Consider the following 15168-nt stretch of genomic DNA (forward strand, 5'->3'; position numbering starts at 1 on the left):
AGTTCCATCTGTAGTTCAGGTGCAACGTCGTCCACTCGCACCGAGAAGGGCAAAGAAAAAAGTTAAAATTCTCTTGACAGGCTGCTCACGTCCTGGAACCGTTTTTGGAATTCTTGTTGGAGATCATGCAGGAGGTCCGAAAAGGTGTCTCACGATTCTTGACTCGCGTGCCCTAGTGACTGAGCGTCGGGAAATGGTCGAGTTTGAGCAGCCTCATTTGGCGCTCCCAGAGCTGTAACTTTGATTGAAACGCCTGGATGTCATCATACATTGTCGTAATAAGTTTGTCCTTCCCCTGAAGTTTCCCATTTAGACGGTTCAGGTACTCAGTGATATCCGTGAGGAATACGAGGGAGCAAAGCCAGCTGGGGTCTGATAGTTCAGCGACGGCCTTGTTTTTGCTTTTCAAAAAAGTATCTATCTCGTGTCGAAGATCAAAAAACCTCTTCAGGAACTTTCCCGCAACTCAGCCACCGTACCTCAGGGTGGTACAAAATTTCGCTATGCTCGCTGCCAACCATCTCCAACAGAGATACAAACTGTCGATGGTTGAACGCTCTGGAGCGAATGAAGTTTACTGCACCAAACACAATGTCCATGACTCCTTTCATCTGCAGTGACTTGCTGCATAGCGCCTCTTGGTGTAAAATGCAGTGGACTGCTGCAAACCACTCGCTGATATCCAGTCCAGCGAGTTTCGTCCTCAATCGTCCGACAAGGCCGCTTTTCTTTCCCACCATTGACTATGCGCCGTCGGTTGCGAGGCACACCAACTCTTCCCATGGCAGCCCAGCACGATCAACCACTCGTTCGAGGGCGGAAACAATATCAGCACCTGTGGTTGTTCCTTTCATTGGCACTAGGTCCAAGACTTCTTCTGTGACGTCCAAATTTTTGTTTACGCCCCTTACAAAAATGGCACACTCAGCGTTGTTAGTAATACCGGTGCTCTCGTCGACAGCAAATGAGAATGCGTTGAAGCCGTTGCATCGGGTGAATAATTCTTTCTCGACGTTTTCACTGAACTCATAATTCTTTCTGCCACTGTGTTTGGGGGAAGGCTTATCTTCTCAAATGTCTTCTTCATGCTGGGACAGACAGCATCAGCAACCTCAAGCAGACACTTTTTTATGAACAGGCCATCAGTAAATGGCTTGGACGATTTGGCGATAAGCTCGGAAACAATAAAACTAGATCTCTCCGTTTCGTCGCTTGTTTGGACCGCCTTTTGGAAGAGGTCTTGCTGTTTTCCCACGGATCTTTCCGTGGGAAAGATCCGTGGGAAAACAGTTTTCTCATGGATCTTTCCGGTGAGGGCTTCATACTTCTCTTGATGGCATGACATGAAGTGACGTCGCACAATATATTCCTTTGGCACAGCTACAGTCTGATGACAAATTAAACAAACCACCTTGTCTTGCGATTCCGTGAAGAAATAGGATAGTTCCCATCGCTCTTGAAAGAGCCGCTTCTCGTCTTCAACTTTGCGTTTTGCGGACGGCTTGGACAACGACATTGAGATGTCTGCTTGAGAGTTGACGTCGCAAGACTGAATCGTTGAAAGAAACGCAACAACCTGTGCTGATCAGAGCAAACCTCGGGTGCACAATGCCACCGTCAACCGAAGATCACTGTGGGCTTGGAGAGGGGGTTACCGCATTGAGGGTAAAATGCTTTTCCAAGAACTTGAAGGGAAGCATACAACGGTGGAATCCACCAGTTTCGACTGAGATAAACTTGGGTGCAAAGGATAAGGAAGTGACAATGAACACAAAAGGGAGGTTGGGAGAGCCCAACGCTTTGACGAGGTTATACTCCGTTCACTCCTAAGCTGACGGTGCGCTGGAGGCTACGTGTTCTCAGGACCAATCTTATTGCTTGACTTCGCTCAACGCGCAGGAGTGCGGGGAGAGGGGTGTGGTTACATGGTTCAAGGCTGACGGTTGAGTGGTCCAGCGAGCGTGCAGCTTCCACCGCACTGTCAGTTTAGGAGTGAACGGAGTATAGGAAGAAGGTGGGGTGGAATGGAGGGAGAGATTAGTTGCCCCGGATACGCCTACCACATGTGTGGAGGTGTGGACCAGGATTGTACGAGGCTATGCTTCGACGCCCTGCGCCAAGGACTCTTAGAAGCCCTTTGCCGACGCCTCGGCTACTGAGCTACTGCGTCCGGTCCGATTATCTATTTTTAACCAAAAGCGGCTTTCTCTCTTCCACAGACGCTATTGCATGACACCGCGCTCTACATTTGCGTCATGTATCCTGGCATATGGTCAAAGTAGAACAGCTTGGATTTTTTTATTTTAGCAAGCTTTTTACACACTCGGGGTGAGCGAAAGTGAAAACATCATTAAAAAAACCAAAATTAAATTTAAGAAAAAAATCACTTATGCTTGGCTGCGCGGGCCACAAAAAAACGCCGCGCGGGCCGCGTGTTTGAGACCCCTGCACTAAATCGACGAATAAGTCATTAAATGCATCTGCACGAGCTTTACCATTTTTAATTTCATTGTAAATTTGAAGTTCACTGATTTGCTCAAATTAACGGCCTTCGCGCAGTATAGAGTTAAACTTCTTCCACAAAACATCTATTCTGTTTTCATTTTCAAACAGCGATTCACAATATGTTTGGCCCGTCGTAGTGCACTTGTTATCTTAATCGAATTGTTCTCGCTTATAAAACTGAAAAGATTACCTAGATATTTAACAAAAGAAGTCATGCTGAAACCAGGAGGGCGATATATGACACAAAAAATGTTATGCTCATGCCACAAGGTCAAAACCTCGTAGCCATCAGTGAGTTCAGAAAATGCATTGATTATAGTGCGTTGTATTTGCTTTTTTACGTACATAGTGACTCCACCCCCTGAAGTGCAGCGTAAATTATAATTTCTATAGTCACTTTAAGTTGTCAGCAGTATCATCTTCGTTATACCACGTTTCCGTCACCATAATTACATCAAAAGGAAAGCCAAAATGCTGCAATAATGTCCAATTCATCAAATTTATTTCGCAATAATTGTGCATTTAAATGAAATAAAGAAAACGCAAGATTAGATTAGGATCTAAAAATGGTCCCAACTTTGTTTGGTAAGAAATAGGTATTGTTAGCAATTAAAAGGGAATATAAACCAAGAGATGACGAAGTAGAAATCTCCGACACCAATTTCTGCAGGTCATGTTCACTCTACTAAGTGCGCTCGCCCTCCATCTACTCTTATGACAAGAACATTGCCGTTTCTGTACCACACATACTTGTAGTGGTTCACCCTCGCCCATTCCTTTGTCGACCAAAGAAATGATCGCTCATGACCTGTCAGATTTTCTAAAAGGAAGAAATCACTTTTAGCATTTCCCAGGATGGATTGCTTGTTGAACCACAAATCTCCAGTCTCCTGGTGTGAAAAACCCCCGGAAGTCTTGGAAGGGGTCAATCACACAGTTTAAGTCCCTGAGGAGAATAAAAGGATAACCCTCTAAAAGAAATCCGTCTAGTGAATTGAAAAAAGGAGTGTGAAAATGCTGGTTGAGTGGGCGCGTAAACGTCAATAACGCGCGCCGGTTGCGAACTGAGATAAAAATCTTGGCAAATAACCTTGCCATCTAGGTCGAAAGTGCAGAAACTACTAGTAAGTGAGCAGGGTCGAAAAAATTCAACCCCACACCCAAACAGCGTGGCAAACTGTAAGAAAAGAATCAAGGCAACGAAAAGCGAGCTTTAAAATTTTTGACATGTCGAGCACCGTAGAACTTAGTTTCCTGCATGAAAAGAAGGTTGCAGCCCAAACCTTGAGCGGATTGAATAACTTTGCATTACTTATCCTCATTCCTGAACGTTAAGGGATAAGATGCGGAGGGCCATTACGAAAAGAGAAAACACAATCATGGTCAACAAAAAAAAAGAACTGGGACGCGAGGCAAAAGTAGTTACGAGTAGGGCCTCTTGCTTACGGGGGATAGCGTCCGATAACGGGACTGTCTATCAAGCTTGGACGCCCAACCTTGTTTTTTTTTTTTTTTCATGCCTGGCAAGCGTATAGGGCCAGACCCAGAGTCTGACGAGGAGGGGAGAGCGCTTTTGGTCCATGGTCCAGCGCAAGGATGCTGATGGAGTTGCTGTCTGACGGCAACGACTCCATGCTGTCCGTATTGTTGGTGGCAGTCTCTATACCAGATAACTGTTTGCGCCAGCTTTGAGCTAAAGAATTGTCTCCAATGTGAATTGAACTTGCAATTACCTAATTGAATCAAAAATAATAAAATAAGGCTGTAAACTAGGCATTGTGAAGAGGTATTGGAATCGTCGTCACCATCTCTCCACATGTCAAGTCCTACAGTGTACTGCAAATCGCAGTAAATGTCATAAATTTGAAAGAAAAATAGTTCCACACTATAAACCGTTGCAAATAACAAAAATACACGCTTATATATTACGTGCATATAGCGACACGACCATCACAACCATTGCCGCAGGAACTCTGTTTCACCTACCGTAAAATTCTGAGAGAACGCCCACCTTTTTACCATACATAATGGTAGAAAAAAAGCTGGGTGGGCGATCTTTCGATCAATGTTGGGAAAAACCCACGTAAACATGAGCAAAACACCTCCAAAAGGTCGGGCTTGGTTTATTTACCCAGTCACTGTCAGTAAAACCATCAAAAGACTCATCGCTTGCACTATCAAAGATCAGCTCGAGTGCCTCGTCAGCGAGGCTGTCCCTTTCCTTCAAACCTCCATCGTCGACGAACGGCAGGTGGTCGTTGAGTTCACCGTCTTCAGACCCGTCCAAACCCGTGCTAATGCCACACCACTTGAACGAACAGCTCTCAATAAGTCCGAGATTGAGCCCCACGCTTTGAAGACGAATCGGACGACGTCCTGTGAAGATGGCTTGTGTTGGTTGCCCTTGGGGGGTCACCGCCCCTTCCCGAAAGAACGAAGCCCAAACTTGGCATAGAGCATTTTTGAACGGCTTCACCCAACATACATCGGCGGGCTGCATGATGGATATACAGCCACCCGGTATCAAGACGACGTCCGTGTCCTTAGCTTCAAGCGCCTCCCTGGCCGTTTCCGTTTTATGAATGGGCGTCTGGTCAAGGATGAGCATGTCAAGGACGTTGTCCTCGTTGGGTCCCCAGACTCGCCGTACCCATTCCAGAAACACTGGCATGGTCATCCACCTGTTCTTGGATGACGTGACTCGCACGTTTGCTAGGAGCAAGCTGTGAAATAAATGATTAGTAAATGATCTCTGTTGCAAATGGGTTGAGTTTTCCGAAAACAGTCATGCAAGCGGCCACCACGAGAGCCACCAAGAGCAGCGACCACCACACTCTAAGCCCGGTCCCACTTAGTAAGAGGGACATTTCTTCGATTTTTTCCCACTTAACTTTAAGGGGAGGCGACAGACCTCTTAATATTACATGGGGATGCTCCCTCTTAATTAAGTGAGATACCATCCCTCTTAAAGTAAGCGATAAGGCGTCTCCCTTAAATTCGAGGTCAGTCCCACTTAGTAAGAGGGACATTTTTTAGATATTTTCCCCCTTAAATTTGGAGGGACGGTGGCCCGCTTAAACTGCAGGGGTATATAGTCCCCCTTAACCGCTCATTCACACTGGAAGCGGATCCGCGTTCGCAAAGCGGTTGCGAACGCGGATCCGCTTCCAGTGTGAATGAGTGGTAAGGCGGGGCCGCATTGCTTTTACATCATACAAATTACCCTGCGCATACATGTTCCAAAATGAGTCACCCCCGTCATCCGTGTCTCGTACGCCACGAGGCAACCAATTCACGAGGTAGCTTTGTTACATGACATTCGAAGCACGGATGTCGCGGTGACTCGTTTCGGAACATGTCTGCACAGGGTATTTTGTATGATGTATAAGCAGTGTGACCCCGGCTTTAGGTTATCTTTTATTTTATCGTAGAATTTCTGCTCCTTCGTGTTTTGACTGTCAGCTCACATGCTGCAGTGCAGTGATGCAATTCGCGCACTTTCGCTGATATTGTTAGCCAAAGTTATTCTATGCTGCGTAGCAGAAGTAAAAATTGATTGGTATATTATGTTTGATAGACGAAATCAATATGAAAAATAAAACTAGCAATCTTTAAAAGTAAACACATGTTTTATTTGCCATGACGCAATACAATAGATATAAAAATAGTAATTTTATAAAGATTTTCTGGTAGCTTATACAGATAAAAAAGACGTTAGAACGAAGCCAGAAATTGGCGTTTCTTAGAAATTATCACACAAAAAATTTCGTGCTGCAAAGTGACTCTTTTTGGCTATCATAAGCAATAACAATGCGACCGTGCTGAAATTGCCTTTTTACAGCGGATATCGCAAAAAATAACACTTCACTCTAAAAAAAAAGCCCGTGCGTCTACTTTCCCGTACAACACTTGGAAAGCCAATCACCATAACGCACGGAGGCAGCGCAGTGAATGTCAATGCCAAAACGTATGATTATACAAAAAAAAAAAAAAATGCAGTCTGAGTTGTGATACTAAGCAATGCAAGCGTGACTTTTTCACAACTCAGACCGTTTTTTGGTCTAATCATATGTTTCGGCAACGTGATTCGCTGAGCTGGCTCCGTGAGTTACGATTATTGGCTATCTAAATGTTGTTCGGGGAAGTAGATTCGTGGTTTTTTTTAGAGTGTAGTTACATGCTTTATAGCATTAAAATAAATTCCGCGGTTTTTCTTGCAATCAGCAGAAGCTCAGAATTTTTGTTGTTTTTGAACGGCCATGCGCAATTGTCTGAGCTTCTCCGACATGAATTGAATCGGAAACTCGTCATTTTCAACGAGCAGACACTCGAGGAGCCCAAGGGTTTGTCCATATGCCGCAGGGTAGGACAGTCACCTTATGTAATACACGCATAAGCACATGACTAGTGCCTCCTCCAGAGTCGTGCTAGAGGAGAGTTTCACTGATTGATTCCCAGAAACGATGTTTTTCCGAACCGAAGAAAATCTTAGGTCCTGGAACTTCTTCGTCTGGGGTACGCTTGTCCTGCAAGCAGCAATTGTTCAAAAATTGTGGCAGCATCAAAAAAATACATTTCTATTTTTGCATCCGCTTTTTCACTTACCGTGGTGATGAGAGAACTTCTGGCCAATCGAGAACGGAGGTGGTCTTCAATGTTCAAAAATGTTGTTGGGTCGTCTCCGCAGAAGGCCCTCTTCACCTCCTCCAGTTTTCCCAGCATGGTGACTATTGTTCTTTGGAACCGAAGCCTTGCTTCCACCTTCAGCTGAATGAGAAATCATAGTGTTTTTTTTTTGGACACAAAGAGAGGGAATTACAATGAAGATAATGAAGCGCTTTCACCTGTTTTCAAGGAGGCGGTAGGAAACAAGTGCGAAAATAAAATGCGAACCGTTAAGAGATTTGAAACCCAATCTGTAGTGACTGAATAGATCATCTAAAAAAGTATAACTATTAAATATTGTAGGTAATAAAGCAAGGATGTATGATTTTACTGAACTTCGTGGCACCAAAAACGTACGTTCGTTTTCATATAATAAATTTTCTAAAGTTCTAAAAAATTACATTAAGCCCAGGTCAAGATCAAACTTCGTAAAATTGTTTTTTGTGCGAGTACTGACTCGCACGAAAAACAATTTTACATGGTTTGATCTTGACCAGGGCTTAGTGTAATTTTGTAAAACTTTAATTAAAAAAATATATATATATTATATAAAACAAACATATGTTGTTGGTGCCATAAAGTTCGAAGTTTGCAGAGTACGAGGTTTGCTCAAAATTATGCCTTGGAAAACATGGATTTTATTTGCGGCTTGAAGCTGCAGAAAAGATCTGATGCATTTTTTTGTTTTCTAGAAAACAACATTCGTTTATTCTTTTTTTTTTTCAGAAACAACGCTTATGCTAACAGAACGTGAATGGAGCCTACGTACATACCAGAATATAAAAAGTTCATACTCACCGAGTTCGCTGTGAGCGGGTGGCCGCAGTAAGCACACCACTCCGGGTGGTGCGTTCCACAGTGGACAGGGTCCCGGTAGAACTCTTTTTACGAGCATTCCGAGCAAAACTCCCGACTTATACCCCTCATGTCAACGTTCGTAGTCATTGTCCCACCCTGAAAAGAAGATTTGTAACAGTCACTTAACGGCCGTTGTCAACCTAGCCCTAAAGCGCTTGGGAATACAAAAAAAGAAACAAAAAAGCAATCTTTCGTCTATGTTTTTCGCACGTTTGCGACACAGAAAAAAGAAATTCAACCAACCACAGAAAACAAAGCCGAAAACAAACAACATGCATAAAATCTCCAAAAAGAAAAGCATGGTCGGCGCCGAAAAAAAAAAAAAAAAGGATTGGTAGTTTTGCGGTTGCGACCGTCAAAATATAACGAAAAGAGAAAAAAAAAAAAAAAAAAAAACACTCCAGGGAAAAAAACAAGGAACATGCGCTACCGGGCCACCGCTGCCCCCTTCCCCTCTTTCCAGAGACTGACGCGTCGTTCTGGACTAGACGCTCATGGCAACGCGAAGCGAACGCGCGAAAGAACTTCTTTTTGTTTTCATTTGAATTAGATGGTTCCATCCTCCCCCCTCACACACACACACACACGCACGCACGCACGCACGCGCGCGCACGCACGCACACACACGCGCACACACACACACACACTATGGCTTTTTGCTTGCCTCCCATTTGAAGCAAAAGTTGATACCCTCTTCAACGCTAACGATGTCTACCATATACGGTTACGAACACTGACTGCATGACGAGCGGGTAACTTTATCTCCCCTTCGCCTTTGGGAGGTTGATACCATCCTTTGTAGTACCCGATGCGGATAGTGCACACTCACGAATAAAGAGCAAAGAAATTGCCGGTTATAAATTGGCGGAGTAGCAGTCCCAAAACTTGCAGCTCGAGCTGGGAGAAGGTCGAATGCGCGTTCGAAATTAAAAAGTAGACAAAAGCATGGGAAACAAAATGGTCTGATATCGCCAGCCTAAGACAGAAGCATACACAATGGCCCTGCCGTGAGCCATGCGGCTCACGGCAGGGCCAACGACAAGCGACGCTTTGTCCTAGCTGAACGAGGAGATCCATGCAGGAGGCGACCGCAGACTGCTGCAGTCAAGCTGAAAACTCTCACTCTACGGGCAAAGCTCGTGCATTTCACAGCCAGAGTGAAAATATTGATGGCTCGTTATTCCCACCCACAATGTACTCAAAACAAAGCGTCAATGTAACAGGATTACTCACCCGAAGGAAGATAAACGACCATCATGACGCTTGCGACTCTCCGGCCACTACCGTTTCCAGCTCCGTGAATTCGCGCCAAACCTTAGCACCGTCTGGATTAGTGCGCCGGCAGCTTTCCTCTTGACCGAACTACATTCGTCCAGTTAAGAGGGACCAGTCCCCTCTTAATATAAAAAGAGAAGCATGCAGTTTTCTGTCGGTCTTCCCTACTCAGAGGGACAAAGGAAACGGATTCCTTGGTCTCTCTTAATATGTTGGTGTCCCTCTGGATGTTGCTGATTTATTTTTCCTTTTCCCTCTTAAAAAGAACTTTCCCCCTGAAAGTATCGTTGTCCCCTCTAAAATCAGAGGGACAGTGTTTTTTATGAGAGACCGGTTTTAGAGTGCACGAGACAAAACTAAACTGGATTTGACTGTGTGGGGTACAGCAATGAAGTCTTTGTGAAGATTTCTTTCTCGGCGTAAACCGCGTAAATGCGGTTTTTGCTGCTACATTTCGGCTTTGCCACATTCATTCTATGTGGTTGCAAACGTCTACCACTTATTGTTCTCTAACCATGCAATAATTAGTAGATGCGACCTACCTGGAATCCGTAACGAAAACAGCACTTTTGGTGGGATCCGGCCGATTGGTTCTTTAAAAATGATCAGCGCAGGCAGCTTTGTTCCTGCCGCCGTTGCACACAGGGACACCATCATTCCTCGCTGTGCACAGCCGGTGTTCGCGATTCGAATGCTTGGCTCACCGACAGCGTTGCTGGTCCTTGAAGCTGGTGAATCCATCTGGACCATTGTCTGGTCCATGTTTGCTATACAGTCGTCGGAATAATCATGCTTCAGGCGAAGCGTTCCCACAGCTCTTCAGAACACCACTATCGCTTCGGCGTAGTAAGCAGGGAGCTTCTGGCTTTCGTTTGTTCCAACCCGCATGGATACATTGAAGCGTTTCTTCCACTGACCTCTTCGCTAAAAACGGGCCGTCCGTTGCTCATTGCTCTTTTCAAGTTATTCTTCCCGTGACACTGTTGCAAGAGCAATTAGTGTTCCATTCTTACACACGCTTCCTGTCTACTTCGAAATGGCGTGCCGTCTTGCTTACGTTGCTCCCATTTTTGCGATGCTACTGGACGACTTCAGCCTTGTTCTTGATCGTGTAGCTGGAGCTCATCTTGAGCACAAACGTGAAATAACTCTTTACAGTTTCTTGACACAAGTCTGAATGGGGTAGCCAGCTCAGTCCGAATTATATTGCCGGATATCAGATTGCAGAACCTTGGGTTACTCCCCCGCCTCGGTTATTTCTCGCTGGTTCCTTATCTCCCCGTTATCACCTTGAAGGTTGAACTATTTTTTTGGGGGGGGGGGGGGGGGGGGGTGGGGGTGGGGGAGGGCAATGTATCGGAATACCATTCACAACAGATAGTTGACCAAAAGGGGGGTGGGCGATCCTTCAAATGTGGGCGTTCGCTCAAAATTTTACGGTACTAGAGATTTTGGATCACGTGCCAATAGGGCGAGGTCGTCCGCATAGGCAAGTATGCGGTGGTCTGCTGTTGTCCCCTGTACCTTGCGGATGACAGAGTCAACCACCAGGTTGAAGAGCAGACTGCTGAGCGGGCACCCTTGGTGTATATTACAGCACATTGGGATAGGGTCAGTGCAGCCGTCGCTGGTGACGATGTTGCTGCTGAAGGCCTCGCCTGCACTGACTCCGCGCACCGTTTTCATGATGGCATTGTGGGGGACGCAGCCAAACGCATTGCTGAAACCCAGGAACGCCCTGCAGATCCTTACCGGCCGGACACCTCTGTTGCCTTCTCTAGTATTGTCTGAAATCTAGACCAGGATTCCAGGGTCTCTGGTAGTGACTGCAGGTGGAGAAGTGCAGTTAGGTGGACCGCCAGTGGATAGTCCTCTGCTGGTCAGGGGTTTGCTGACGCCGCTGGTTGCAAAGTGATGTCAGGCAGACGCGCAGTGGCACTGTGCACTGTGGAGTCCTGACTAGTAGCCACCTGGGCTGCATAGCTGTTCTCTGGCTGGACTCGGTGCGTCCAGGAGCGGCAGCTCCCGCTGGTTCTCGTCAGTTGTGGGGTTGGTAGCGTCGCCGAATCTGCCTGAGAGAGTAATGTTGGCATCTTCCTCGTCTGGTGCCGGTTCTGCCTTGGGGAGGAATCTCTTGGGCTCCCCTGAGGTGGGATTTCGTGGTGGCTCTGGGCTTACCGTATCACCCAACAGCTCCACTGGGTCGGGCTCTCGTGGTGGCTCCGAGCTAGTCACGTTGGTCGTCTGTGCCCCTGGTTTGTTCGTGCCGGCAGCGATGAGGGTGCTCACCCAGGCCATCCTGGCCGTGTCTCGGTGGTGGCGCTTCTTGTGATTGTCGAGGCCCTTTCGTGAATAAAAAACCTCACATTCGTCGCTCCTGTGATGCTCGGCCGCCACTAGTGGGTGTGGGAGCAGGTGGCACCTGCATTGCACTTGTGTGATGTAGGCCTCGTTCCCAGTACTCTTCTGCAGACAGCACACATTCTGTGTGGCCTTGACCATTACTCGGTGCTCCTGCTCAAGGCGTCTCTGCAGCGACCGACGCTGTGTCTTCCAAGACGTTGAGGAGTATGCAGCTCTGCAGCTCCCTCCGTGCAGAAGAAGGCGTTCGGTACTGGGAGCTGCCAGGGCCCGTGGACGATCTTGAGTGGCATCGGGGGAATGTTCGCTAGCACAAACCTTCTGGCGCCTCATTCACCACGGGTTTCACTCCTTGGGAGTGAAACCCGCACCACTGCGTGGTAGAACAGCGGAGTGGACTCGGCGCAAGAGCAGACGTAACCCAAATCACGAGGAACAAGCACACGACGCGAACCTCCCAGGAAATAAAGAGTGAGGGATTGCACAGGGTGCTCCGTGTTCTCCAGTACTCCCAAACTACCAGCATATCGTCCTCCCTTGTGGGCTGGTTCAGGCGACTGGAGTCCTCCTGGGATGCGGGCTCCATTGCCGCCAGCTGTGGACTGTCCTGGGCACCGGGGAGGCTACAGGCAAACATTGTGAGCTCTGTGGCGGAAGGTGGTCGTTCTGCTCTGCAGGCTGGTGTCTCATACGAAACACCGGTTGTCGCCATAGACTGCACGCCAGGAATCCCCTTTATGGCACGCCGAGTCCCCCATTTCTTTCATCCTAGACTCGTGGTTCTTGAGAATCAGGTTGCACTCACCCTGCGTCAGGGAGGAGGGGATCTGGCACTCACCTTGGTCCTCAAAAGAAAGACTTAAGGGGCTTGCACTCCCTCCAAGGTCCCTGTTCACAGACTCCTGAGTAGAAGTCAGGCCGCCGGTTGCCCCTCTTGGACTGTGGTCCAATGCAGATGAGCAACCTTTGGGGGATGCATTATCTAGAATGGCACCTAGGTCAACAAGACCAGCTTGTTTGCCCTTGTGTGTGCCAGGAAGGTTTGCCACGGGGAGCCACAAGTCAGGACAACCGCAGAAGGAGCAAGCCAGGGGGCTGTGTGAAGCCAACTGGTCCAAAGGCCATGTGGCACCCAGGCAGGTACCAGGCAGCAGGTCCCTGGCCACAGGCAGCAGGTCCTCAGATGCCAGGCCACCCCGGGAGCAGCAGGCAGCAGTGCCAAGGCCAGCAGGCAGCGGGACCGAGGTCAGCAGGCAGCAGGACCGAGACCAGCAGGCAGCGGGTCTTAGGCCCAACGAGGTTCTGCAACGCAGCAAAACACGAGGTTCGTCGACGCAGCAAGCACTGTCTTCCGCAAAGCAGCAAACCTGTCGAAGAAAGCCAAACTTTAAGCAATAATTTTAGTGATATTTGGTACAAGGTCATGAAGGGCACAATGACAGGTCAAAACCAGGCGCAAGGATGGACGGACAAGGCTGTCTCAGAAAAAACGTGACGCGACGCCAGGAAAGTACTACAAAACCACTGGTATTCTACTGGACAAAAGGAAAAATGAAACAGTCAAAATAAAACCGTCCTCGCAAGGGCGCGTACTTCACTTGGATTTCTGGGCGAGGGGAGCAGACGATAAGGAAATGCGGCAGTGGTCTAAAGTCACATAGTGGCAGGACCACCTGCGCAGGAACTCGCGCTCGCATAACCAGAAAAGCTCGGAGGCGAGGTGGCGGAGCAAGCCTCCATGGAGCGGGGACAGGAGTGGCCACATTGCTCGGGTGCGCCGCTGTTGGCCCACCGTGACACAGTGATTCCGCTAGAGAACGAAGTGTCCAAAGGCCAGGAGAAGCAAAGCCAGCCCACCCGATGGGCACCGGTTTCTGAGAGCAAAGTGGCGGACTCCCAAGGAGTGAAACCCGTGGTGAATGAGGCGCCAGAAGGTTTGTGCTAGCGAACATTCCCCCGATGCCACTCAAGATCGTCCACGGGCCCTGGCAGACGGCGGGACACTGGCTAACACCTTTGGAAGGCGGTCGCCCTTCGGCGCTCCTCGATAGTGACGCGCTGAACGCAAAGTTCTTCGACCTTTGGAAGGCGGTCGCCCTTCGGCGCTCCTCGATAGTGACTCCCTGAACGCAAAGTTGTTCGACAACAGGGGCAGGGGCCACGTCCTGCACCAGAAGGTTTGGGAATGTGCGCAGCAGTTTGTTATGGAGGCTCACCTCTGCGTGGTAGAACAGCGGAGTGGACTCGGCGCAAGAGCAGACGTAACCCAAATCACGAGGAACAAGCACACGACGCGAACCTCCCAGGAAATAAAGAGTGAGGGATTGCACAGGGTGCTCCGTGTTCTCCAGTACTCCCAAAACGGTACGAAGGGCCAACAGACGGGTCATGGTGTCGACACACGGCATGCCTCTGCCATCGAGGGACGTGTGGAAACAAAGCACCGCCCGTGTCACAATCTTGGTGCCCCCGTTCCAATAAAAGCGGAAGAGACAAGAAGTGATGTGGTGAGTGGAACGGAGGGGGGGAGGGATGGTGACGTGAGCGGCAAAAAAGAGTGCTGCAGGGTGCTGTACAGCCAGCGGTGGGGTGACAGAACGCGCCGCATTGGTCGCGCCGAGGCGTCTGGCTGGCGGGACTGATGTGTCTTTCCTGCTTGCAACTGCGGCACACACGACGAAGGCCTCGATAGTCCACCACCACACGATGCCCGTGCATGGTAATAAAGCTGGGACTGGATTTAAACATCTCCACTTTCACCACTTGGGTGCCGGTCCGGACGTCAGGGCGGTCACGGAAGGTCGCATAAGTAATTGCTTTGACCTTACTGTATGGGCTGAGCGCCCGGACAAGGGCCTCCTCCAAAACATAGGGGGAAGACAATAGACAAACACGTGGATGATGTGGGCGCCTACAGGTTCAAGGGGGACCTCGACATCACGAAGCACGAGACAACCACGTGCCACAAGGCAGTTGGCAACGGCCATGCTGCTGACAGCTGCCAAAAACTTGACACCACCGTGGTGTTAAAGGTACTGCAAGCCAGCGGCTTGCTGTACCTCCAATAATAATAATAATAATGGAAATTATAAATGCTTCAAAAAGAAATTATACAATGCTAAAAAACATAAAAAAACTACCTTTTACTTTACAAGCGCTTTCCAGTGATGTGGCTGGCGTATATGTCTCCGGAGCATGGAATCGTCTCACTAACGATAAGTTCCTTCATCAGTTGTAAGTATGACTTGCCGTACAGTCTCCTGAGGGTGCCGTCATTGTCTGGGTCCCAGGATCCTAGCACACCCATGATTACGGCATTAGCAGTCACGTGTTGGTAGCGGTGGCACAGGTGTGATGATCGCTACCGGAGGTAGCGGTTACACCACCCTTGGGGTCCCTTTTGGGGTAGAAAGGAGAAGAAATGCCACGAGACTCGGATTTAAATTAGGACGTTTATTGTCCGACTGGGGACGTAAGGTGTCCGCTCACCCGCTTGAGCCGGCG

General features: G+C 48.3%; 1 pseudogene; it reads right to left on the reverse strand.

The window, feature by feature from the left end:
• Positions 1-11051: 11051 nt before the first annotated feature.
• LOC115332096 lies at positions 11052-11601 on the reverse strand (annotated as a pseudogene).
• Positions 11602-15168: the final 3567 nt, after the last annotated feature.

Source organism: Ixodes scapularis, unplaced genomic scaffold, assembly GCF_016920785.2.
Source record: "Ixodes scapularis isolate PalLabHiFi unplaced genomic scaffold, ASM1692078v2 PGA_scaffold1__304_contigs__length_218370807, whole genome shotgun sequence".
Lineage (NCBI taxonomy): Eukaryota > Metazoa > Arthropoda > Arachnida > Ixodida > Ixodidae > Ixodes > Ixodes scapularis.